This window comes from Hippichthys cyanospilos, chromosome 16 (genome assembly GCF_059441005.1).
Source record: "Hippichthys cyanospilos isolate Australia breed blue-spotted pipefish chromosome 16, RoL_Hcya_1.0, whole genome shotgun sequence".
Lineage (NCBI taxonomy): Eukaryota > Metazoa > Chordata > Actinopteri > Syngnathiformes > Syngnathidae > Hippichthys > Hippichthys cyanospilos.
In genome coordinates, this window is record NC_142384.1 from 1,908,441 (window position 1) to 1,933,531 (window position 25,091).

Sequence of the window (25,091 nt, forward strand, 5' to 3'; positions counted from 1 at the left end):
CACCCTGCGATAGCTCACCCAAAACTATCAAAACTGTGGTTCCCAAAATGACAAAAAAGCCCATCCATCCGCCCAAAAGGATGACATGACAGAATGGAAGAGGTCGTTGTCCACCCTGGACATAGTTTTCAACATAACAGACATTGCTTACACAAGAGGCTAAATTTGGTCATGATGAAGATTGATCAACTTTGCATTCCATTAGGTGTGGTTTCAACCAATATACTTTAAAACCCTGCTGTTATCTAGCTGCAAGCTTTGTTGGGACCTGCGGGGGATGCTGATTGCATCTAAATTGGTGGGGTCAAGCGTTACCTCCTACATCAAAGCCTGCAATCGCACGTCGGCTCCGGGGGAGCCAGGACCACCAGTGGCTTTAGGAAGGCTGTAAAACACTCATGTTGAAGCACCAAACACAAAATGCATAGAAGCACTGAAAACATTACATAAACATAATTCAATTGCAGGAATACTACTCAATAATATCCCTGGACAGCGCACCTCCTTTTGTTAAATTGTTAAACAAACAATTGAACAGTCTCAAAAAATACATAAACAACCCCACAAAGCAGTCTTCAGGAATAAAGAGTGAACGGAAAAAGAAAATGAGAGAAGAAAATATAAAAACAAAACAACAAAAAATAAAAATAAGCCACAAAAAACAATCCTCAAAGGGGCAGGACATGTCTTTGACACGTGGTACCACCTGTCCCCCATTGAGCCCAGCTGAACCTCGCAAGAGGTCTATGCACTAATTTTGAAGGGACCCAACCAATGGAAGGTCCAGCGCATGTGCCCTCCTCTCACACTGGCAGATGCACAATGCAAAGAGAAGAGACCAGTGACAACAGCTGCTCCCAGTAGGGTCTATACCCTTTAGGGATCCAGGTCTGGGCGGAGCAAACCCAAGGATGGACCCAGCATCAGACGGCCAGTCAGGAGTCCAAAAGGTGTGAACCCTTTCTGGTGATTTACAGATTGTCTGTTTGAAAACAACGCCAACGGCAGGGCTTGGAGCCAATTCAGCCCTGTCTGAGCGCACCTATATGTGAGGCGTTGTTTGAGTTGTATTCAAGCGCTCCAAGTGGCCCTGTGATTGTGAATGCCACATTGGCCCAAATTTATGTTTGGGGCCCATCATTTCCTCAACCGTAACCAATGAGGTTGTAGTGAAATGTGAACCGCTGTTAGATCTAACGATCCGCGGGAACCTGTGAGCCGATTGATAAGAGCTTTGATCAAAGACAGCACATCCTATTCAGCACAGGGTTAGGCCTTTGGGGATCCTGAAAAAGTCTCGACAATAATTGATTGATTGTTCGATCCTGAGAAAATCTCGACAATAACTAAAAAATAACTAAAAAGGTACCTTTTGCTCTGGACTTAGACCAACATGTCAGAATAGTCCACTACATTATTGCGCACCGGCCGGTTTCTGTTTGATGTAATTTTGTTTTAGTCGTGGGGCCCACACTCTAAGTCTAACATTCTATACACCCCATTTCAGTTATATGACAATTATTCTCCTTCATGACAAATCATATCTAATTCTTTAACTAAAACTTTTAGCGAGCAGATCAGGGTGCCACCAGTGACGGAGTCTAGACAATATGGACACATTACTTTTGTGGGTCACTCCATGGGTGTCGACCAAGACACAACCATGCAGTCGCCAAGTGGCAGCACCACACATCTTGGCCCTCTCGGCGGGCTGAACCAAAGCCTCATCTGTTTTCCATACGTAACCACTTCACATTCCACTTACTTTCACATCTTTGAACGTCAAATCCTGACGCCTCAGACTGGTGACTCATATCTGCTTTGAATTTGAAAAATATGAATGTCCTTCAATATCGATCTGGCATTGTTTTGTTTTTAAGCAGCCAATAATCAATACAAAGACGTAAGGTGCCGTCCTTCTTTCCACACAAATGACCAGGGCTGCGTACGGTGACTTGGACTTTACAATCTATCCCAACAGTTCCTGGATGTACTCCTTCACTTCTCGGTACAGGGGTTTTGGGATTGATGCATACGTCTTTTGCACAGGGGTATTTTCTTTAAAACTAATCTCGATTTGCAGAGTGGGAATGCAGCCTATGTCACTACTGTCACGTGAAAACGCTGCTGATTCCTCACGGAGTACAGTGGGCTATGCTCGTAACTCGAATTGCTCGTATGACGGGCAATCCAAACCATTTGTTAATTAGTGAATGCGTGCAACGCGTGCAAAAACCTTAGGTAAAAACATCACGACTTTATACACATATTAAAAATTAGTAACATAATCTACTGTAAATATACAAAGGAAAAATGACATTTACCTTTGGGGCGACGTGACTTGAGCTGGTGGTGGGTGGAGGCGGAGGGGAGCAGAGACGAACCCGCAGAATTTATTTATTCATTTTCTTAAACGAAAACTTTTCTCAAACGAGAACATATCACCGGCGATTTCCTTCTCTTTAATCCATAATAGAAGAAGCCTCTCCATTTTGTTGTTGACCGAGGTCCGTCCCCTGGCAAGGAAAGTCTTGCCCTTAAAAGACTTGCTTGCTATCATAGCTTCCTTGTTATTGATATGTACATATTGCCGAGCGGTTACGGCCATACTCACTAGCAAGGTTAACTATGCGTGCGCCTCCGTGTTTTTTTTACTATCTCCTGCTTCGTTTCTATTGTCATCATCCTCTTACTCTTATCTTCTTCCTTTACCGCCACTTGCAATTTTAGAAGCCATGTCTAACAGATAAAGTTTGCAAAGTCTCCACAACACACCGACCAGCTGTGCCATCAAGCTAGATGAAGGCGTTCGGCCAATAGCATATCGGCATTTCTGTGATTGACGTGACGCCGGCCAATAGCATATCCGCATCTCCGTGACTGAGACCGTGACTGTGACCTTAATCGACCAATAGCATATCGGCATCTCCGTGACTGAGACCGTGACTGTGACCTTATAAAAGACTAATAGCATATCTGCGTTTCCGTGACATGCGAGAATAGTTATTTTTGTTGATGCGGCAAAGCGAAAAAATAGTGCGGACACACTGACCGGCATGTTGGATTGTTCGTAAGACGAAAGGTTTGTGCGTAAGAGGGGGACAAAAAAACGCCGCGGTTTACGTTCATAAGATGAAAAATTCGTAAAACAGGAAGTTCGTAAACCGTGGGCTCACTGTACTAATATGCTCAGACATGACCAATGACACGTTTCATGCTTTGCACACACAAATTTAGCTGCTCACTTGAAGTTTATTTTCTTTTCTGGTTTGTCATAAACGTAGGGAGAAATATTATTTTTCATTTGTGCAACAGTTTTCACATAACATATACTGCAAAACTGGTTCTGCGGTTTCCTTTGAAATGACATTGTATCGTGTTTTTTTCATTGTTTATTTATTTATATATTTTTATTATATATATAATTTATATCTCGCTTCAAAACAGAAAATGATGGCGGCCACATGTAAGTTCATTCTATTATTTTAATACATTTCACTGTGGCGTTTGTTAATATCTGTTGTTGGTTTTTGTTCACCTCTTGTAAATACAGTTTGAACCTTAAATATTGTCCTTTTTACTGCATGATTTTTGGGACCCCAAACATTTCTGTTGGGACCCATAGTTTTTAAGTTTTGCGAGTCCCAAGGACCCACATTTTTCAGAGGAAAATGAGAACTCTATTAAAGTAATAGTGTCAGGACTATTATTAAGGTTACTATTGTTGATTGATTGTTGTTGTGATTTCTTTATAATTAACTCTTTCTGCGCCAAGTGTTATCCGAAAAAGCAATGCCTTGAGTGCCAGACGGATTTAAGCAATTCACAGATCTTTTCGAGGTGGAGAAAATATTATGTGGTATTTCCATGCACCATATGAAAGACCGGATTCCATTCTTTGTCCAGAAAAAGAAAGTAAGATAATACCTTTCCATTCTTTGTCCAGAAAAAGTAAGTAAGATAATACCATATTCTTTTCTCAAGTAATCAAAAATGATTCCTGCTTCAATCTATATACATGCAAATAATCATTATTATATTTTTCATGTTTGCAAGACACAATAACAAAGGCAGCTAGAGTAATTTTCTTTAAGTTTTGATTTGTAATGAGCGGGCCTTTTCCCACAAAAATAGCATGTTGACAACTGATATTTTTTAAGCTAACTATAAACTGTATAGCTTTCACAGTATAAAATACCTGTAAGATGAAACAAAAAAGTAGACCAGGATACATTGTCATTTCATATTCCAAAATATATTTTATTACTTTATTAAAATTATTTTTTACATATTAATTAATATTATATTTTTAAACTTTTGCCCAAATGAAACTATTGATATTTTTCAGTACAGTGATTCCTCATTTATCGCGGGGGTTATGTTCCAAAAAAAGCATGCGCAAAGTGAAATTCATGTAGTAGTCAGTTTTATCTATTTTTTTCAGGCGGTTACTGGAGAGACAAAGGAGAGACGAAAGCGAGCTTTTGGATCCTCTTGCCTTTTGTAATAAACTGACAAGTTAAAAACCAATACAGTAAAGCATCAATATTTTAATTCTATACAGCAGTAAAGCCCCTGAGCCAATCATCATTCAGAGCACAATGCACTGTAAAAAATATCCACACTGTAAAAAATCAGTGAAGCAGCGAAGCCGTGAAAGATGAACCGCGATAGAGCGAGGATCACTGTACATTTATGGCAAACAAGATGTGAATATGAACTTTTTCAAGTGAACAGCTAAATTGATCAGAAGCATTATCAGTCACAATTGTTTAACATATCATTTAGTACAGTAGGGACAGGATTTTCATTCATTTGCATGTATTTGGGTAATATGTGTTATATGTAATATGTGAATTAATTTGGAGTTTTCTTACATTGTTTTGTATTGATTACTAAATATTTCACATTTTATGTAGCACTTGTTATGCTGTAATATGAATTATGATGTTGGTATTGAATTATAACTTAGGCTAGTGCAGAAGATCTTGGCTTGGCTAGGAGCCACTCTGTGAAAGTCCGCGACTTGCATAAGCAATGACACGTAGATGACCATCTTGTTCTTGATAGAGAACCACTCCCAAGCCGGTTGTACTGGCATCTGTGTGTAAGACGTACGGGACCTTGGGGTTGGCAAACCCAAGCACGGGAGCGGAAGTCAGCTTCTCAATTGCCTTTTCAAATGCATTTTGACATTCGTTTGTCCATCTGTCACCAAAAGATTGCTTTGGATAAAAATACTTCACCGTGGAACTCTTTCCTTTAGATGACCGGTGAACGGGTGCATAGCCACGTGTGAGTGTGAGTGGTTTCGCGAGGGTAGCAAAATCTCAAATAAACCGTCGGTAATATCCTGCGAAACCAAGGAATGAGCGGAGTTCCTTAAGGTTTCAGGGAACTGGCCAGGATTTTAAACAGGATATTTTTTCGGTGTCGGTTTCGACACCTCTTTCCGACACAACGTGGCCAAGGTACTTCACACTGGTCTGGAAAAATGTACATTTTTTAGGGGATAGTTTAAGACCAAAATCTTTCAGGCGATTCAACACTATCATCAGTCTTCTCTCATGCTCCTCCAAAGTATCCGAGAAGAAGATTATGTCATCCAAGAACACCAAAACCTCCTTGAGGTTCAGATCTCCCATACACTTTTCCATGAGTCGCTGAAATGTACTGGGTGCATTGGTTATTCCTTGAGGCATCCGATTCCATTCCCAGAAACCCAGTGGCGTCACAAAAGCTGTTTTAGCTTTGTCAGCTTCGTCCATCTGGATCTGTTAATATCCAGATTTCAAATCCAGGACCGTAAACCATTTGGATCCGGTTAAAGCAGAGAATGACTCCTCAAGATTTGGGAGAGCATAGGCATCTTTGATTGTCTGCAAATTCAACTTACGATAGTCGATGCAGAGCCTCACATCGCCATTACGCTTCTGGAACACCACAATTGGAGAAGCAAAGCGTGACTCAGATTCCGTAATGATACCAGCATCGAGCAGGTCCCGCAAATGTCTGCGAACAGCTTCAATGTCTCTGGGATGTATTGGCCTTGCTCGCTGCTTGAATGGTGTTTCATCGGGGAGCTTAATGGTGTGCTTCACATGGTCTGTACAACCAAAATCAAAGTCATGGTGGGAAAACACTTCCGGCATCTGGTTGAGCTTTGATGTAATACGGTCCTTCCACATAGCTGGGATTGGAGAATCTCCAAACTGAAACTCCAGAGTGTTTCCCTGCGTCTTTTGAGTGGAGTGGTTCACAATTTGCTGGGCTAAGATCGTTGGAGAGGCAGCGATGTCTGCGATAGTGGACATGGGAGGGACAAGAGCATCATGTCCGGACTCATTTCTGATGACAACAGGAACTTTGTAAGGAGCTTGGGATGAAAGTGAGATCAGGCAGCTCTGCACACACAACCCGCCGGAGAGCGGAGATGAAGGGTGTTATATGACGGCCCACTGGACTACAGATGGGTGGTCTATCTTGGCAGAGCCCTCCAGAACAATCGTGCAACCCGCACTAATTAGAACCGGAGTCTGGCTGAGCAATCTCACAGATCCAACACTGCCCAATTGGCCATGGCGGTGGTTTAACCTCAGAAGCTTCAGAACTGCACAGTAGCCTTGGGCGGAGGGTTGGAAGTTTGCAACGTCACTGGTGATGTGTTGCTCGTACAGAGGCTCGAGGGTATTCATCCCAATTAAAACGGGGGCAGATGATCCAGGGTGGGCATCCGGCACAACCAAGGAAAGAGTTGGAATGTCATATTCCTTCCCCAAAAACTCTTTGGGGAATGTGACCATTAACTCCACATAGCCTAAGTAAAGTACAGACTGGCCGGCTGCTCCCTCCACTTGCAGGAGATTATGCAGGGGCTTCACAGGCTGCTCGCTGAGGGTCTCATTGTAAAAAGAGACAGGAACCGTCGTAATCTGTGAACCCGTGTCAAGGAGACAATGGTGGTTTTGTCCCGCGATTGTGATTGTGGAAGAACATTTTGATCCCACCAGCCCCTTTGGTAGTCTACTTAGCACGTACTTCTTGGACTTTGACATTTCAGCACATTTAACGATCTTACTTCCCTTCTTGGGACAGTTTTGGTCCCCTTTGGCCCCCGTTTGTCCCGCAACAGGAACCAGACTTAGTTTAAATGCTTGGAAGAAATGCTTTGGGACGTTCTTGAGAACCGCTTCTTTTTCCGGGCAACCAGAGCTGGATTTGGCTCATTTTCGCATTGTGGGCGGATGTGGCCATCTTCACCGCATTGGAAACAGTACCCAGACTTGAGGTGTGAGGACGGAGCTTGGCGAGACTGTGGACTCATGGCTTGTCCCCTGACGCTTGGCTTGGAGACAGACTTTGCTTGACTTGGTATTAACATGTCCAGTTGTCGCTGGATTCCAGCTAGCTGGTGTGCCAGTTGCTGCGTGATGTTAGTTAAAGCAGCAACAGCGCCTCCAGGGTCAGTGAGTGAATGAGTGGACTGAACATGGGCGGAGGCTTTCTGGCGGATGGATGCAAGGTGTTGTTTCATCCGCATAGCTTTAGTGGCTTCCCGATCTTCCCCCGTGCGTAAGAGAAGCAGAAGTTCTGCAAATGTAGGTGGACAGTGCTTCTTCTGCTTAAGTTGGAGCTCTGCTATCAGAGTGTTGTCCCAGCATCCACGGCAAAACTGGTTCAATAGGTGCCGGTTGACATCAGACTCTATCACACCCCCCCTCTTCACAGCAGAATTTAGGGCAAATTGTAGCCGTTGTAAATATGCAGATGGCTTTTCACCGCCATCCTGAAACGTGTCCATAAATTTGGCAAACAGTTCGTCTCTGTCCTGAACAGTTCCATATGCTGAATCAAGAATGTTTAAGTAAACAGTAGGCACTGTATCTGGTCTTACTGTAGATGCTTCACCACATCAGCAGCCGGAGGAAGAAGACTGTCGACTATCCTCCGCGAACGCTGGAGATCGGACACAGCTGGATCCCTCAACATCATGTCAACTCCTGACCTCCAGGTCTCATAGTCAGCCTAATGTGCAGGTCAGGGCAGCCGTACTGAGAATGCTCTGAGTCTCTGGTAGGTCATTGCTCCTTCATCGTTTCTCATGACATGTTCCACCACATACCGCTGAACCTTGGGCGGATTGATATCAGGGTTTGAGATTGAGTGCCTCACCCTCGGTTTCGGTCGAGGAGAAATTGGATCAGACTTTGCAGCAGTGCCTGACATGGAGGGGCTTCGAAAATGACTCATGGCAGCTGGTGGCGGTGGGTCGGAAGTGGGCTCATGTGGGTGTGCCGCGGAAACTGGTCTAACTGGCTCTGTCTTCTTTGGGAGACTATGAGACTGTCCAATCTGTGTCATCATGGTTCTAAGGATTTCCGTAAAGTCCACCCCAGTAAATTTAGACATTTCCAATTTCGACAAGTATGCCTGTGTGGTGGCTTTTGTAATATGTTCTGTACAGAAAGCGGAAAGTTCTGAAATGTCAAATGTGGTTGGTTCAGTTGCAGTGTCGCTATCACTAACAAACGTGTAGGGCAGCTTTGGGCGCAACCCTTCTATAGAAGTGCCACTAGTGAACTCAACCACAAGCGCGCCATCAAACTCAGACGTTGGGTCTGAGATAACATATCGGCCAATAGAGCTATAAGTTTTCAGGAAATCTAATATTTCATCCACTACAGTGTCTGTTATGCTTTCCACCAAAACAGCATTAGGTATTTTGATGCCCTCTTTCATAAACACATCCATCTTAAAGAAGTTAATTCCAATTAACTATATCTTGATGTCTAAATGTACTTCAAGCAATAACATATACGCAATAAGCGTTAAGCATTAACATCAAGCACATCCATATTCCTCCTGGCTAGCTCGCCACATTTTATGTAGCACTTGTTATGCTGTAATATGAATTATGATGTTGGTATTGAATTATAACTTAGGCTAGTGCAGAAGATCTTGGCTCGGCTAGGAGGAAAGTGAGGTGCTCAATGATGAAACTGAATGCATATAGTCAGAAAGGTGTTATTATGTACAGTGAAGACAACAAAATAATACAACAGAATATATACAATATATACAATGTGCAAAAGCGGTAGTTGGTGGGCTCACTCAGTCAGTGAGTCACACGACAGGTGAACGCACTCTGGTCAGTTCGCTCGTGGGTTTAGCTCGCCATCAACGGGAACCTGGCCTGTATAAAACAGGACCAACGATATGTAATATGATAATCTACCATTACACATAATTCACCATGTAAAATAGCATTCTACAATATATCTTGATAAATCATTAAATCATCATGATAATGATTGTCGTGTACGTTAAATAAAATCCTAGGGTTTTCGATAGCAGATTGTCACTGCACAAGAGTATTCCGTTATACATTCAAGCATCGACACGATAGCCTTAGCACAATGCCATTAGCATGATAGTGACAAGCAGCATGCTGACTCACCAGTCCCTCGTTTACAACAAATCATGGCGTGCACGATTTCTCATGAGAAGGGCGGAATATCTGCAATGGTCTGCAATGGTGGCAGCACAACAGTTACAGTTGTGGTCGAAACCGATTATCGCGGATTCAAATCGGCTAGGTTCGTACCTGTGTCTGCTATGGTCCGTCCCGCCCCCAACTCACGAGGGAATGCCGGGCGCGGCCATGTTTAATAAGACGTGCGCACGACGTCTCGCGGTCGATCTCGCGATAGGTCGGTGCGATAGGACGACTCGACGGCGGAGCCGTGCGAAACGAAATCAAGTCAGGTTAGATAATAGCAAGGCATTGAAGAAAGTAGCTGGGTTACAATTTGCTTTACATTCTAGATTACTATTTTTTCTTGATTAGCTCATTTATTTCAATAGTTAATTCCTTAACAGCAAAGTGAAACTATACTGTCCTCACTGAGATGAGTATAAGCGTGATCCGAGCTAGACATCAAGCTAAACTCTGAAGTGATGACGCAAGATGTCCTAATAGTAATTTGTAGCTTTTAATGCACATCTCAGTATCAACATCGGCTAAGTGAAACTAAACATAAAGAAGGGAACTCAAATCAGCCATATTTTTCTATAGCACACATTCACAGCTGGCGTGTGCTGGGTTCACACCGAACGCGATCAGGGCAAAAAAGCAGATGCGTGGATGCGTATAGAGTGACGCGAGGCTTTGCGTGGCGCGTGTCAACAGTGTCACGCGAGGGGAGGGGGAGTGAACTTGCTGTGAACTTTACAGTGGATCCGGAAAGGAGAGCATTGTTGAGAACTTTCACTTTTCTGGGATGTGGCAGAGCCAATACTCGACCACCAAAAAATGAAAAATAAAAGTTTCAATGTCGCAATCAAGTGGTCGATACCGTTCTAAATACTATGCTGTCAGTCCTGCGCTATCGTTACCTTAGCACAGAAACTACGATTCAACAGCTGTTAAAAAGGAAGCGAACGCTGCACATACCAGTTGTCCCAAAGTTCACCCTTCCACCATTCTCCCTTCTGCCATTGAAAATGTTACGTGGAATAAAATACCATATTGATTCTTGAGCCTTCAGGCATTGTATATACATGTATACAATCAGAAAACATCATAAATAAAAAATATAGAAAGGATTTATTTACCTTTGAGTTGCGCTTGTTATGTCCATATTCCCTAGTAAGGGTTATCTCCAGTATTGGTATCTCTAGCCTAGGCTAGGTAAGCTTTGTATTTCTTGAATATCTCCAGCTTTGTTTCCGTACTTCTTACTCTTCTTACTTCTTACTCTCTTTAATTTCACTAGCAATCTTGGGACCCATGTCTAACCCTTTCAAGTTTGAATTAAGCAGTAAAATGCACTATAAATGTGGTTTTGTAACCACTCTCGATAGAACAAAGCTTTACCATTCCGCCCTTTTGAAACGAGTGAGGCTGACCAATAGCAGACAAGCATTGTAGCGACGCGTTGCATGGATGCATTGACAGCAACCAAAAATAAGTGCAATTACCTAAAAACGCCTGCAGATGGAGTCAAAACAACACAAATAAGCCCTTAGGGTCATGACAGTTGTTTTTGTCACAAAACCGGGAAAATACCATAAAGAGGGGATGAAAAAAACTCAGTATTCCACATTGCAACATGAAAAAGACGTAAGCCAGGGATGCTATGACACGGGGGTCCACTGCATACACACACACACACACACACACACACACACACACACACACACACACACACATAAACATATATACAGTCGGCCCCCGGCTTACGAGCACCCTGATTTACGAACAACTCGCCTTACGAGCGTGGATCAGGGAGATTTTTGTCCTCCGCTTACGAACAAACCTCTCGCCTTACGAGCAATTCGACATGCCGGCCATTGAGTATGTAGAAATATTCTCGTTTAATTGCGTCAATAAAATCAACAGTAGCGACATCATCAATCATCAGTAGATATTTGTGGCAGTAACGTGAACGCTATTGGTCTTACAACGTCACACTGACTGTCTCACTCACGGTGTCTAAATATATTACCATTTAAGTGTAGTGTTTGTACAGCTAAAGGGAAAAACAGCTGACATGAAATTAAATGTGCCGATTGCAGGACAAAGAATTGTCATTGGTTTAAATGTGTGTTTTTTTTTAAATTAATTGTCAATACATTCCAACCGTTTAAAAAAAAAGTGCGAATAATTATCAGTCAGTCACGGAGATGCGAATATGCTATTGGTCGATTAAGGTCACCCGGTCTCACTCACGGAGATGCTATTGGCCGGCGTCACACGTCAATCACAGAAATGCCGATATGCTATTGGCCGAACGCCTTTATCTAGCTTGATGGGACAGGATGGAATCAAGGAGAGAAAATTAGTGAAAAACGGAATGTTGTGAAGACTTTGCAAACTTTATCTGTTAGACATAGCTTCTAAAATTACTAGCAGCGGTAAAGAAAGAAATAAGAGGATGATGTTTTAGTATCTGCGTGATTTGCACCCTGACTGAAAGAGTTACTGTAACACTGTAAGACCAATAGCATATCTATCGCCGTGTTAACTTTGAGCGTTGGACTCTGCCCCCTCTGCTTACACCCAGCTCAAGTCTCGTCGTTTCAAAGGTAAAAGCTATTTATCCATTGTATTTATTATATAATGCAAGTGAACAGCAGAATATGTCACTCAATTTTAATATAAGTATACAGTGTGTCGTTTTTACCTAAGGCTTCGGCGCGCGTTGCACGCATTCACGAATTAACATGGGTTTGGATTGCCCGCTATACGAGCAATTCGAGATACGAGCGTAGCCGCTGAACGGATTAAGTTCGTAACCCGGGGGCCCACTGTATATATATATATATATATATATATATATATATATATATATATATATATATATATATATATATATATATATATGTATATATATATATATGTATATATAGTGGGCCCCCGTGTTACGACATTAATCCATTCCGCAGGTGGGGTAGTAAGGCAAATTCGGCAGTCCAAATCTATGTTAAATAGCTAATTCATTTAGAACCACAGGTAAAAACATCAAAGATCAAAGTCAACTTTATTGTCAATTTCTTCACATGTGCTTAACATACAAAGGAATCTAAATTGCATTTCTCACTATCCTCTGCGTTGACATGTACAATAACAAAGTGCGGGTGCGCAAGACGAGACAATCCTAAAAACTAGATTCTTAGCTATAGTAATGTGCAGTATGTTAGATCTACTTTGCCTAGTGTTGCTAAAGATGTACATGCACATTAAAAATTGGTACCAAAATAGTATAGGAAGTGCTACGTATGTATAATATACATGTATACAATCAGAAAACATCATAAATTAAAAATATAGAAAGGATCTATTTACCTTTGAGTGCTGCTTTATATGCCCATGTTCTCTAATAAGGGTTATCTCCAGCATTGTTTCTATATAAATCATCTTCTTACTTCTCTCTTTAACATCACTAGCAATCTTGGGTCCCATGGCTAACCCTTTCAACTTTGAATTAAGCAGTAAAATGCACTATAAATACAGTTTTGTAACCACTCACAATCGAATAAAGTTTTACCATTCTGCCTTTTTAAACAAGTGAGGCCAACCAATAGCAGACCAGCATTGTAGTCCATGTTGCATGGAAGCAGTTAGAAGGCAAAAGTAAATAAGTGCAATTACCTAAAAACGCCAGCAGATAGAGGCAAAACAACACAAATATAGCCAAATAATTCCACGTCGCAACATGAAAATGAAATAAATCAGGGACGTTTGTAACACAGGGGTCCACTGTATGTATATATATATATATATATATATATATATATATATATATATATATATATATATATATATATATATATTATTAGAAATCATCGGGTCCTTTTAGAATAATGCAACAGAGTATTTCCTGAAAATTGCCTGAAAAGATCAGGAATATGAATCATTTCAAAATGCTAAACAAAAACTAGTTCCTCAAAACAATGGAATGATTTTTTTTTTCCATATTTTTACTCTCGTACAAAGTATCTTACTCTGTTTTCCACATTATTGTATCATTTTCAGAGATAACTATGTATAGCGACTCAAAAATGTTGTCGCTTCCACAGGTCGGTACGTAACAGATGTGGCGCTTGTCGCGATGTCAGACTGACAACAGAAGCAACACACAGTCTTGAATGTGCTTGAATGATTTGGTTTAATGAAACAATGATTACATTTGCATGTAAGACATTCAATGGCCTCTGAATTCATGTAAGTCATGGGTGGCGGATTCCAATCCTCGAGGGCTGGCATCCTGCAGGTTTTCCGGTTTTGTCACCCCAACACACCTGATTCAAATAATTGGCTGATTAGCAAACCCTGCATGCACTCAAAATTATCCTAATCATTTGAATCAAATGTGTTTGAGAGAAAAAGTTCGAAAATATGCACGATACTAGCCCTCGAGGACAGGATTTCGACACTTGTGATATAAGTGAACTGAAGTATTTCGATTAAAGCTGTCAGAAAAAAAGCTATGCTGCCTACCCTCTCCCATTCTACTGGGAAGCATGCCCACTACCATAGCGACCAAACACCACGTGACATAAATATGGCTCCTCCCAACAAAGTCCCTTAATTATTATCTTAATAATCACGACTACCACTTTCTCATCATTCTCACAGAGAGGCTTTTTCTCCTAGAGGGCCGTGTCTGTCAGCTAGAGCAGAGTAGTTTGATAATCGTAGATCAGACGGACACATCTGATAGTGACAGTGTGGGCCGTAGCCCTCCCGCAATGCTGCTAGTGTCGGCTAGTGCGGGTCGTAGCCTACCCACTAGTCCGGCTAGCATTAGCCCTAAGAAGCCTGCTACCTGCGGTGAGCCTGTTCAGACGCACAATCGTTTTAGCCCCCTTGCTAGGCACTCTCCATCTCAGTCTACTGGCTCCCGCACATTAGTTATAGGGGACTCCATCACCCGTAACATTAAGCTTAAAACGCCAGCCACTGTCATTTGTATTCCTGGGGCCAGAGCTCCTGTCATTGAAGCTAGTCTTCGGGAGCTGACACACAAGAGGCCTAGACACCAGTCTAGGCTTAGTGCAAACAACACAGTTACTCGGACATGGTGATACATGTAAGCTCCAACAATACTAGAATGAGGCAGTCTGAGATTACAAAAAAACAACATAGCTAGTACTTGTAATCTCGCTAGAAAGATGAGTCAACATCGAGTTATTGTCTCTGGCCCTCTGCCTGTAAGAGGCAATGATAAGAGGTTCAGCAAATTATTCTCGCTTAACCGGTGGATGGCTAGGTTCTGTAGAGAGCAGGGTTTCCAGTTTTGGCCCTCTTTCTGGGGCTGGCCCGACCTGCTAGAGATGGATGGCCGTCACCTTAACTGGGAAGGCGCCATCACCCTTTCGAGAAACATAGATTATTGTTTGAGTCTTCCATGACTTCTCACATTAGAGCATGTCGGGTCGCAGGCAAGTAGAGAGCCTGCTAGAATGGGTGTGGAGTCGTGAGGGCTAGAGTTAACTGGCACCAGGCTGGACTGCTGCAACACGCATAGTATACTTAGTCTAGGTCAGTGCAATCCACACACTGTTTCAATGCCTAATGCTGGATCCCCCAGTGATAAGATTTATGCTGAGGTGGTTTTGATTAAGGAAAGTAGCTGTGCCTCCTTAACCGGTCAGCAGTGTTCCCTCTAAGCTGCGCGCGTGCGCAGTTGCGCACTGCTCGCACATTCTCAGCGCACAAGAAAATGTATACTGCATTTGTATAAAACAAAATGCAATATAAACATATTAAATTAAATCCAATATTAGACCTCGTGATTAATTACCAGTAGACCAATAATATTGTTTTCCGTACCATTTTGCATTGTGACAGCGAGTGACAAGTGTCCAGCCAATCATACGATAAGTTTCACTTCCACTATTCATCCAATTAAACGCACTGACAGAAACGTACCCTACATATACTCCCGGTGCAGGTTAGCTAGCTAACAACACTGCGGAGTTAAGAGACACAAATGCTAACCTTCGGTAAATGAATGAGTAGCGACACTTCCACTTACCCAGTGAAAGTAAAAAAGAAATGCGCTTCTTTTAAAATGGAATGGTTGTCTGAGTATGTTCATATAGAAGAACAAGCGGTGAAAGTGGGAGAGATTTTTTTTCTTATGCACAACTTGAGGCTCATTCGTTGCCATGGTGACAAGTGCAATATACATCATACTGCCAGGTCTAAAACACTTATTGCTAAGGTATAAAATTAACAAACTTGTTGAAAATGAACAAAAACAGTTATGATTTGTTTGGCAACATTGTCCAAGTTGAGACTTCTGGCCGCCTGGTTTACTTGTATGCTTGTCCAAGTTCAAATACAATAAATAAAATAAAAAAATGTCACAGGTCCATCTTTGATTCAATGGGGTTTTTGAGTTTTTCCTTCCCCTTCTGGGAGCTTTGACAGGGGATGCTGTTAAATCGGTGTTAGGTAAATTAGGTTAAATCACCTAAATCGGTGATTTATTTCCATAGCAGTTCCAAAGCTCTTCAAACAAAGATACTTCGAATAAAAGGCAAACATTACGGTCAAGAAACAGTGTTCTCAAATCTGCAATCAATCTCAACTGTCCCCTGTGATGCATGCCCCAAAGCTCTTAAAGGACCAGTAATAAAACGGCAGTAACGTAAATTTCCATTGGGCAGTGAGTCAAAACAACCAACAAACAAATAAACAACTTTCTCGCTCTTGGCCATTACAAAAACTGAAATTTAAATTAACTCGGGTTTTCGGGATCAAAACCAATAATAATTCCAAATGGGTGTGAATTGGCTCCTACAAGCACGTCAATCATAGATGCATCGTCCTCCCTTATTGTTCTTGGATGACGCTTTTCACCTCACCTAAGTACCCAGAAGCACATTACCGGTCCACACATGAGTAACATGAGTACAAACAATGCCCCAGCCATCAAAATCTTGTTAGTATTAGTACTACCAACATGAAGACTCAGAATAGTTCAGAAAAAAGTTCCAAGTTTAAATTCGGCTTCATAAATATTAGGTAAATTTAGCAATCACACCTTAAAGAGGCTCTCGTTATTCGATCGAGCTCCTCACCACCATTTTATGTGGAAATTATTTACCGTCCTCCCGGTCCATACTCCGGATTCTGAGATGGATTCCCTGAACTTATGGATGATTTCATAACTCATGCAGATAATTTATTAATTATGGGTGACTTCAATATTCATATGAACTCCCCATTGGAGCCACTTAATGTACTATTTCAAGCAATAATCGATGCATTTGATTCAATGGGGTTTTTGAGTTTTTCCTTCCCCTTCTGGGAGCTTTGACAGGGGATGCTGTTAAATCGGTGTTAGGTAAATTAGGTTAAATCACCTAAATCGGTGATTTATTTCCATAGCAGTTCCAAAGCTCTTCAAACAAAGATACTTCGAATAAAATTTGGTTTTACACAAAAAGCAGCGACACACCGGAATGATAATATCTTAGATTTAGTGTTAACCTGTGGCCTAACTGCCTCAAATGTCTCAATTTTGCCATATACTAACGCTATGTCTGATCATTATCTTATAACATTTGAAGTCCTAGCTCAGTGTGGTCTTATTGACCACAACCAAGGCTTTAAGAGCCGTGATATTAACTCATCAACCGCAGCTACACTTTCTGAACTACTGCCTTTCGCAACAGCTGCCTTTCCGTTTTTCATTGGTTCAATCGATAAGCTCACAAATGATTTTAATAAGGTTCTTTTAAATTCCCTACTCTATAGCGCCGTGAAGAATCAAAACTCGTCAGAAGCGGCACACTCCGTGGTTTATGGATGAAACGCGTACGTTTAAATTGTTAAGTAGACAACTTGAGTGTAAATGGCAAACAACTAAACACAAGGTTTTTTGTCAGGCCTGATACGATAGCTTGCAGAAATATAAAGAAGAAAGTTGGCAAAAACAAATTACTTTTCCAAAATGATTGGTCTTTATCAAAACAACCCAAAATGTTTATTTGATATGGTAGCAAAGTTAACGCAACAGCAGCAGATTAATCATAGTTCCCTCCATTCAGCACACAATCTCATGTAATTCTTTACTCAGCGGATTCAGTTAATAAGGGACGAAATAAAAAAGACAGCGCCACTTACCCCCTCGGCTGATGCTAGTTCAGACAATCAGGTTCATGAAAGTCTGGTAACCCTGTCCCAGTTTGATTTAGTATCTCTGGAGTGTCTTACACACCTGGTTAATGGAGCAAAGCCGACGTTCTGCATGCTCGACCCGCTTTCAGGCAAACTCGTTAAAGACTTATTCCCAGTTTTAGGGTCATCTGTCTTGAATATTATCAATCTGTCACTCTAATCTGGCATTGTACCTGAAGCTTTTAAGACGGCCATCATTCAACCATTACTTAAGAAACCTCACCTAGATCCTGAAAATCTATTTAACTATAGACCAGTGTCACACCTTCCGTTTATTGCCAAAAGTCTTGGGAAAGTAATAGAATCTTTCTCCGGCTCATGTGGTGTCCCGCAGGGGTCAGTACTTGGTCCCTTACTGTTGAACATCTACGTGATTCCTCTTGGTGATATTATACGTAAACATGCTATTAGTTTTCATTGCTATGCTGATGATACCCAACTGTATATGCCTTTAGAAATAAGAGATCCGTGGAAGTGCAGTAAACTGGAGGCCTGCCTTGCCGAGATTAAACAATGGATGTCTTCCAATTTTCTGCTTCTTAACCCTAGTAAAAGAGATGTTAATTATTGGCCCTGCTCATCATCAGCACTTGATTAAGAATACGACTTTGAACCTAGATAACTGTACTATTTCCCAAAGTAGTTTTGCAAAAAACCTCGGTGCGATATTTGACTCAACTCTCTCTTTTCGGACACATATTGATAACGCGACAACAACGGTGTTTTTTCACCTTTGCAATATAGCTAAAATTGCCCTATTCTTTCTCCTAGCGATGCTGAAACATTAATTCATGCATTTGTTACATCGCACCTAGACTATTGTAACATTCTGTTTTCTGGCCTTTCCATGTCAAAAGCCAGCAGTTTGTACAAAATGCAGCAGCGAGACTATTGACAAGGACGACAAAGTTCGATCATATTACTCCGATTCTAGCTGACCTGCAATGGCTTCCAATACACCTGAGATGTGATTTTAAGGTGCTGTTAATTATAAAATTTTACACAGTTTAGCTCCTTCTTATATTGTCGACTTAGCATCACCATGTGCTCGGCCCGACAACTTCGGTCACAAAATGCCGGTGTGCTATCGACCCCACGGGCTAAAAAGAAGTCCGCGGGATCAAGGGTATTTTCCATTCGCGCGCCGGTACTTTGGAATGGCCTACCTATGTCAGTTTCCGCACCCACCTCAGTAGATATCTTTAAATCCCGACTAAAAACACATTTATACTCAAAAGCATTTAGTTAATTGAGCCTGTCTGCAGCTTTCTTCTTTTTTTTTTTTTCCTGCCCCCTTCTTCCAGCTCGGAGAGGGGGCTAGCTAGATGGTGAAGTTTGACTTGACTGCCCCCATTTGGCCCTTCGCTGATCGCGGGTTAAGCGCTCAACCGTCTGCGGTCCATTTGGTTGGACTGTGGGAAGGTTGCTGCCCAATGGCTTTGCCTGCTGTCAAGTCATCATTGCACTATTTAGCGCAATATGTTTTCTGTAATCTATATTGTTTACCTGTTTTTGTCTAATGTGTATCTATTTGTCTGTATTTGGTACATGCAGCATCCACTTTCAACCTGTGGGCCCGGAATGGGGCTCCTCCCACCTGTGGTCCCTTCTGAAGGTTTCTGATTTTCCCCAAATTGTGGTTTTTGAGTTTTTCCTTCCCCTTCTGGGATCTTTGACAGGGGAAGCTGTTGTGTACCTTACACTGAAAAGATGTCTCTGTATGACTTCTTTTTTCGAAAGAAGTCTCGACATGACCTCTTTTCATCTGTGAAGCCCTTTGAGACTTTGGTGATTCAGGGCTATACAAATAACATTGATTGATTGATTGATTGATTGATTGATTGATTGATTGATTGATTGATTGATTGATTGATTTAATTTTTATATTATTACTATGGGAAAAAGCAGTGAAAATGGGGCAATCCAGCGAATCAGTTTCCATCAATGATGGCAATTCCTTGGATTGTCTTTGTTCACAACAAGGTTATAACGGAAGAAAGAACATCAAACACTACAAGTCCTCAGTCAAGTGTAAGCAAAATGTCTCAGGAAGAGAAAACATATCAAAAGTCATCCACAGTTTGAGTTCTGCAAGGTGTCCACAGGATCCAACTACTTAACAAATGTACTTCAGCCTCCTGTAGCAAGCAGATCTTCGTAATTGTCAAGTACTGGCAGCTGGTTTGGGATTTTGTCCATATCTGACAGACAAACCTTTGGCCTGGAGAGAATTTCAGATTTTATCCCTTCTGCTATGTGAGACGTGGTTTCTATTAAAAAAGAAAAAGCATTCACTCACATTTTACACCTAATTCTCTTTAAAATAATATATACTACATGATGGTAGCTCAAAACAAGTTGACAAAGTTACAGCAATTTGATTGTTGCCAAGTTGAAATCTCAAATTTTGAGAAAAATGCATTTATGGTCTTGGCCCATAAATCTTTCAAATGTTGACAGCAACTAGGACCTTAGGGAAAAAAATATTGACCTTAAACTTTCAACAAGTTGAAGCCCACAAGAAACTAATTCCAATAGAAGGTAAAAAAACAAACAAAAACAAAAGTACATTAATCAAGATTTGATCACTTTAAAATCTGAGGAAATTTGATATCTCAACCCCAAAACACCTTTACCATTTTGCTTACGATTCATTTCCTGAAGCATATTCTGATGGTTTGCTTTGTTTTATAGCTGCTACCAGTGTGTTATTCACATTTTATTTGAGTTTGTCAAGCATGACGATGATGGTACTTATATTCACTTGCTATACACCTTTTTTTCAGCTCATGCCACGTCATCCAGAGTCATCGTGACTGACAAATGCCAATGTCAGGTGACTGGACAAACCATCATTTCCGCCTACCATATTTTGTACACAGTGTCATTGACCCGCCCCATGCTAATTTGCCTAAAAAAAAATGGGCCCCTACCCAGTCTCCGCCCCGTTGTAATTATCGTCTCTGAATGGATTGACATAGAATCTAATACAATACACAAGATGCCTAAAACCCTCGATTAGTCACTTGATGCTTAAGCAACTATGCAACCCAAGATTAATGACAGGTCTGCTTCAACCCCTAGTTTGTTCTCAAGTTTTTCTCCTGTACTTAATTTAAAATGTGTAGTGTTTAGAGAGTTTAAGATTAATCCAAGATTAATGACAGGTCTGCTTCAACTCCTAGTTGGTTCAATAATTTTTCTCCTGTACTTAATTTAAAATGTGTAGTGTTTAGAGAGTTTGACAGATTTTTTTTAAATTAAAATTTTGCAAGCTTTATTATTGCAATTATTTAAATTATCCCATCCCTGCCAACTTTTTACACACACACACTCTTCTTCAACTTCATTTATGAAGATTTTGCTCAACCTGCTGATCATGTCACTTGAGACGAGCGTCATTCAACTCCTTATTTTCCCACACAGTTCACACTGTTTCTATTGTTACATTGATTAGTTTAGTCATTACAGGCACACCTATTGTTATTTAAACAAATACTGTAATTAAGTTAGTCGTTGACACTTTGAAGTTCCACCTCGTCAAAGTTTGATGCTCAATCTTATTTTGCATTTTAATAGTCAAGCTCAAACCTCAATTGCATGTACAATATATTCTGACAGTGATGGACCCTCAGGGCAAGCAAGGCCTTCTCTTCTGGTCTAACATAACCTGACATCATTATCCTAAATATAAATGTAAACAAGTCAATATCATTTTAAATGTATTTTAAAATGCTTGCATTTGTCTTCTGGAAGGAGCACTTTGCTCCTTCCACATTCCAAAAACATGCATAGGTATATTGAACGTTCAAAACTGCCCTTAGGTGTGATTGTGAGTCTGAATAGTTGTTGTCTCTGTGTGCCCTGCAATTGGTTGGCAACCATTCCAGGGTGTGCCCTTCCTACTACCCAAAGATGGCAAGGATAGGCACCAGCAAGTCAGCGATCCTAATGAGGATAAGCGGCTAATGAAAACGGATGTATCGTTTTTTTCATGCTTGACTATTGTGACAATTGTAGGGACTCTCACGGAACATAGAACATAAAATCGACAATAAACAATCCTGCCTTAAAGGGACAGTCTAAGATTTTGACCATTTTTCATTAAAAAGGAATAAATTAAATGATTGTAAATTTCAAAAACTTGCAAATGAATGTGTTCTTAATGACCACCAGTATGTTTTAAATATTATCATAGGTCTAGTTATCATTAAATTATATTACATGGGAGGTGGCACTTATCCGGAGGCGGCCATGTTTGTTATAGCTACAGACAATGGTAAATAAAGCATCTGCAGCACCTCCTGCTGGCCGTAATGAAAAACTGTCTAAATTTACACACTATACCTTTAATTGCTTGTTTTACTTTAGTCTCTCTGCTGCTTCTTTGTTTTCTGTTGAAACGTCACTGGAGCTTTGGTACAGAAAGAGGGGAAAAAACATGTGGTTCAGATAATGAAGACTTTGCAACTTTTACTCAGTGACTTACTATTTTGTCATGTGTAAAAGACACTTCTGTCACAATAAAATGTAGGAACAGAAAATCAGGCTTTCAGATTTACCTTTGAAATTACAAATATTGTGGGTAATTTTTGCTTAATAGAAAAACAAGGACTAATCACAGCAGAAGCACTCAGCGCATTTATCAAATTTCCATTTGTATTCATACTGCCTGTTATGTAATTGTGACTCCCCCATATGCTTTCTGCTGTCACTTTTGGCCTGATCAGTGTTCATATTCAAGCTGAGGTGAACCAAAATGCAGTGACACACCACAAAATAGTGGTTACGCTGGAGTGACATAAAGGCACTTTAGGATGTACATGAGATTTTAGCAGGATTTCTGTCAGTATGAGCAAGTCAAATTCAGTCTTGTTAATGTGACAAGAATAGTACATTTTACTTGCAAATTTGCTAAATTGTTTTCAAATGACTACTTTTATATGGATGTGTATTGTCATTAGTGATACAATTTTCTGGCAGACAAGTCTGGAAAAAAAAAGGAGTACATCATACACACATGACACAGAACTATTTTAAGTCTTTACCTTTTAATTGAAAAATATGTTGCACTGGTTGATTAGGTGTGGCGGGGAGGTCTGAAGTTTTAGTTTATTCATTTCTATAAAAGGAATTTTGAACATGTACCTGTAACACCTTCCATGAAACAAGCACAAGCATGCAGTGCAAATGTGGACCTGTCAAATTAATATATGTATGCACATTGTGTTAACAATTTCATTCTTTGTTTCTGTGTGAGTTATATTTATGGCTCTATGAGCCCCTTGGGGAGAGCAAACTGGCTCTACGACAATCAATCAACAAAAACTGTAAAGCCACTTTTTGTTTGGAATGCATTCAGTCATACCTTTGACTGGTGAAATACCAACTTGTTTTTGCAGTCTACAAGACCGGAATGAGCAAACGAGAGTGTGACCTGGGCGGGAGGTGGTGGGCTTATATCATTAAATTACAAAAACTAACGAGGTAGTTCTGTCAAATGATACGATACAGCAATAATAATAATAATATTAAAAGTAATTCCCATACATTGTTTCCAAAGAAGTCTACCTTCTTCCACCCAAGTCGATGTGACGCACTCTCTTTGCTCGTTCCGGATGAACACAACAAGCAATCTCATTGGATACCAAGCTGTCAATCAATGTGCTTTTACAAGCTCTGATTGGCTATTTTTGTGGCAAGAACAAAACCGTAGACTTAATTCGGACGACGGGGAAGAGTGGAGGGCGAGTACAGCGGGACAGGGGACACAAATTGACGATATGTACAGGTACAATAATCCGACGACTAACATAGAAAAGGCTGCAACTTAAATACACGAGGCTACTAACAAGACAACGTGAAACAGCTGGGAGAGATAAGAGGCAGGGGAAGCTGATTGGGTGACACTCAAGGGCAGGAACGCACAGGCGACAGGTGGACAAGATAAAACTAATGGACAGAAAGGTGAGGCAGACGCGGGGAAGAAACTATACAACTAAATGGCTAAAGAAACAACCCAAAATCTGTCAAAACCCATAGCAGAACGTAACTCAGGCAGAACGTGACATAACCCAGTGTTGTGTCATTCCTAGATGTTCCAATGGCTTATATCTAAGTAGACACAGTGAACAGCAAATGAGTGGAAGTCTTTTTTTTTTTTTTTTTTTTAATTGAGTAAGTAATACAGCTCTCACACATTTTTATTGTAACACTGTAAAGAAAAGAAAATACACCAACCATAACTCACGTAAGTCCCACATGCAAAAATTATATATCTTATTAAATGTACACAAATTGCATAGATTAAATCAATCATATAACTGAATTAAAATTGATATTCCTTTCAAGACAAAACATGAATTAGATGCAAACTAGTATGATTATCAATGTGAAAAGGAAATACATATGTTAGAATAATTATTGCTAGAATAGTTGCAGATATAGCGATTATACATTTGTTACAAAATATTAATGTTTTGCTGTGTGAATAATTGTGCTCGCAATGAAGAAATGCTTTGCTGTGTGAATGATTGTGCTTTGGATAGTAGCTATTACAATTATCAGTATAACATCATCCAATTATGAATTTATAAAATATACCACTGCTGATAGTATGCTGGGAGAATGAGTGCACTGTTCGTGGGAAACTACAGAGAGAATGGGAGAGTGAGTGCACTGTTTGTGGGAAAAGAACTGCCTTGTCGTTGTTTCGTCTCTAGCAGAAGGAAGGCCACTCAAGCCTGCCGGTTGGAGCGTTCCTGCAGCTGTGACTCTCACCGATGTTTTCGCTATGCATTGTCAGACTGTTTCGCAACGTGTTTTTTCATACATGCATTAGGTTCTCACCCACACGCTCACACATAGACGAACAAGTACACAAGGTCCCGGCCATAGACTTGCATTTTTTCCTGCCCCTTGAGGGCCGGGACCTTCATGTAGTTAGGGATCTCTGTATCAAATAAAATTAAGGGGAGTTGGAGGGATTGGCAGAGCGCAGTAGAATTGTCCTTGGCCGGTTCCTCTTCGCTCCCCTCATGCATGAGTTGGGAAGATTGCCTTGTCTCCTTTTTTGTGTGTGGTTTCTTACAAATGTCTAACAACTGAACCTGACAACATAGCACAAACGAAAATGCTAATGACCTAAACACATACAAGACATCACTATATAATATGCTGAAGATAAATACTAACATTAGCTAGCATTTTATCTAGTCACAAGTTGGACCAACAAATAACTAGTTTTGGATATATTAGCACAAATGTTCAACATTCCAATGAAGAAAACACAACTCATAGACACTCGTGGACCAGATCTTACAACGAGATGAAACAACCCGTGTGTACTGACAGCAACTGCTCCCAAGTGTTCCCACAAAATGCAATGTCTCCAGTG

At 40.8% G+C, this 25,091-nt stretch overlaps 1 long non-coding RNA gene and 1 pseudogene across 1 annotated transcript in view; both read left to right on the plus strand.

The window, feature by feature from the left end:
• LOC148410137 (uncharacterized) overlaps nucleotides 1-21,765 on the plus strand; it is a 34,879-nt gene extending 13,114 nt beyond the window's left edge. Inside the window, exon 3 of the long non-coding RNA XR_015868147.1 lies at nucleotides 20,482-21,765. This is a non-coding gene — a long non-coding RNA (uncharacterized LOC148410137). The remainder of the gene's footprint in view (nucleotides 1-20,481) is intronic.
• Nucleotides 13,564-15,189, plus strand: LOC148410138 (uncharacterized; annotated as a pseudogene).
• Nucleotides 21,766-25,091: the final 3,326 nt, after the last annotated feature.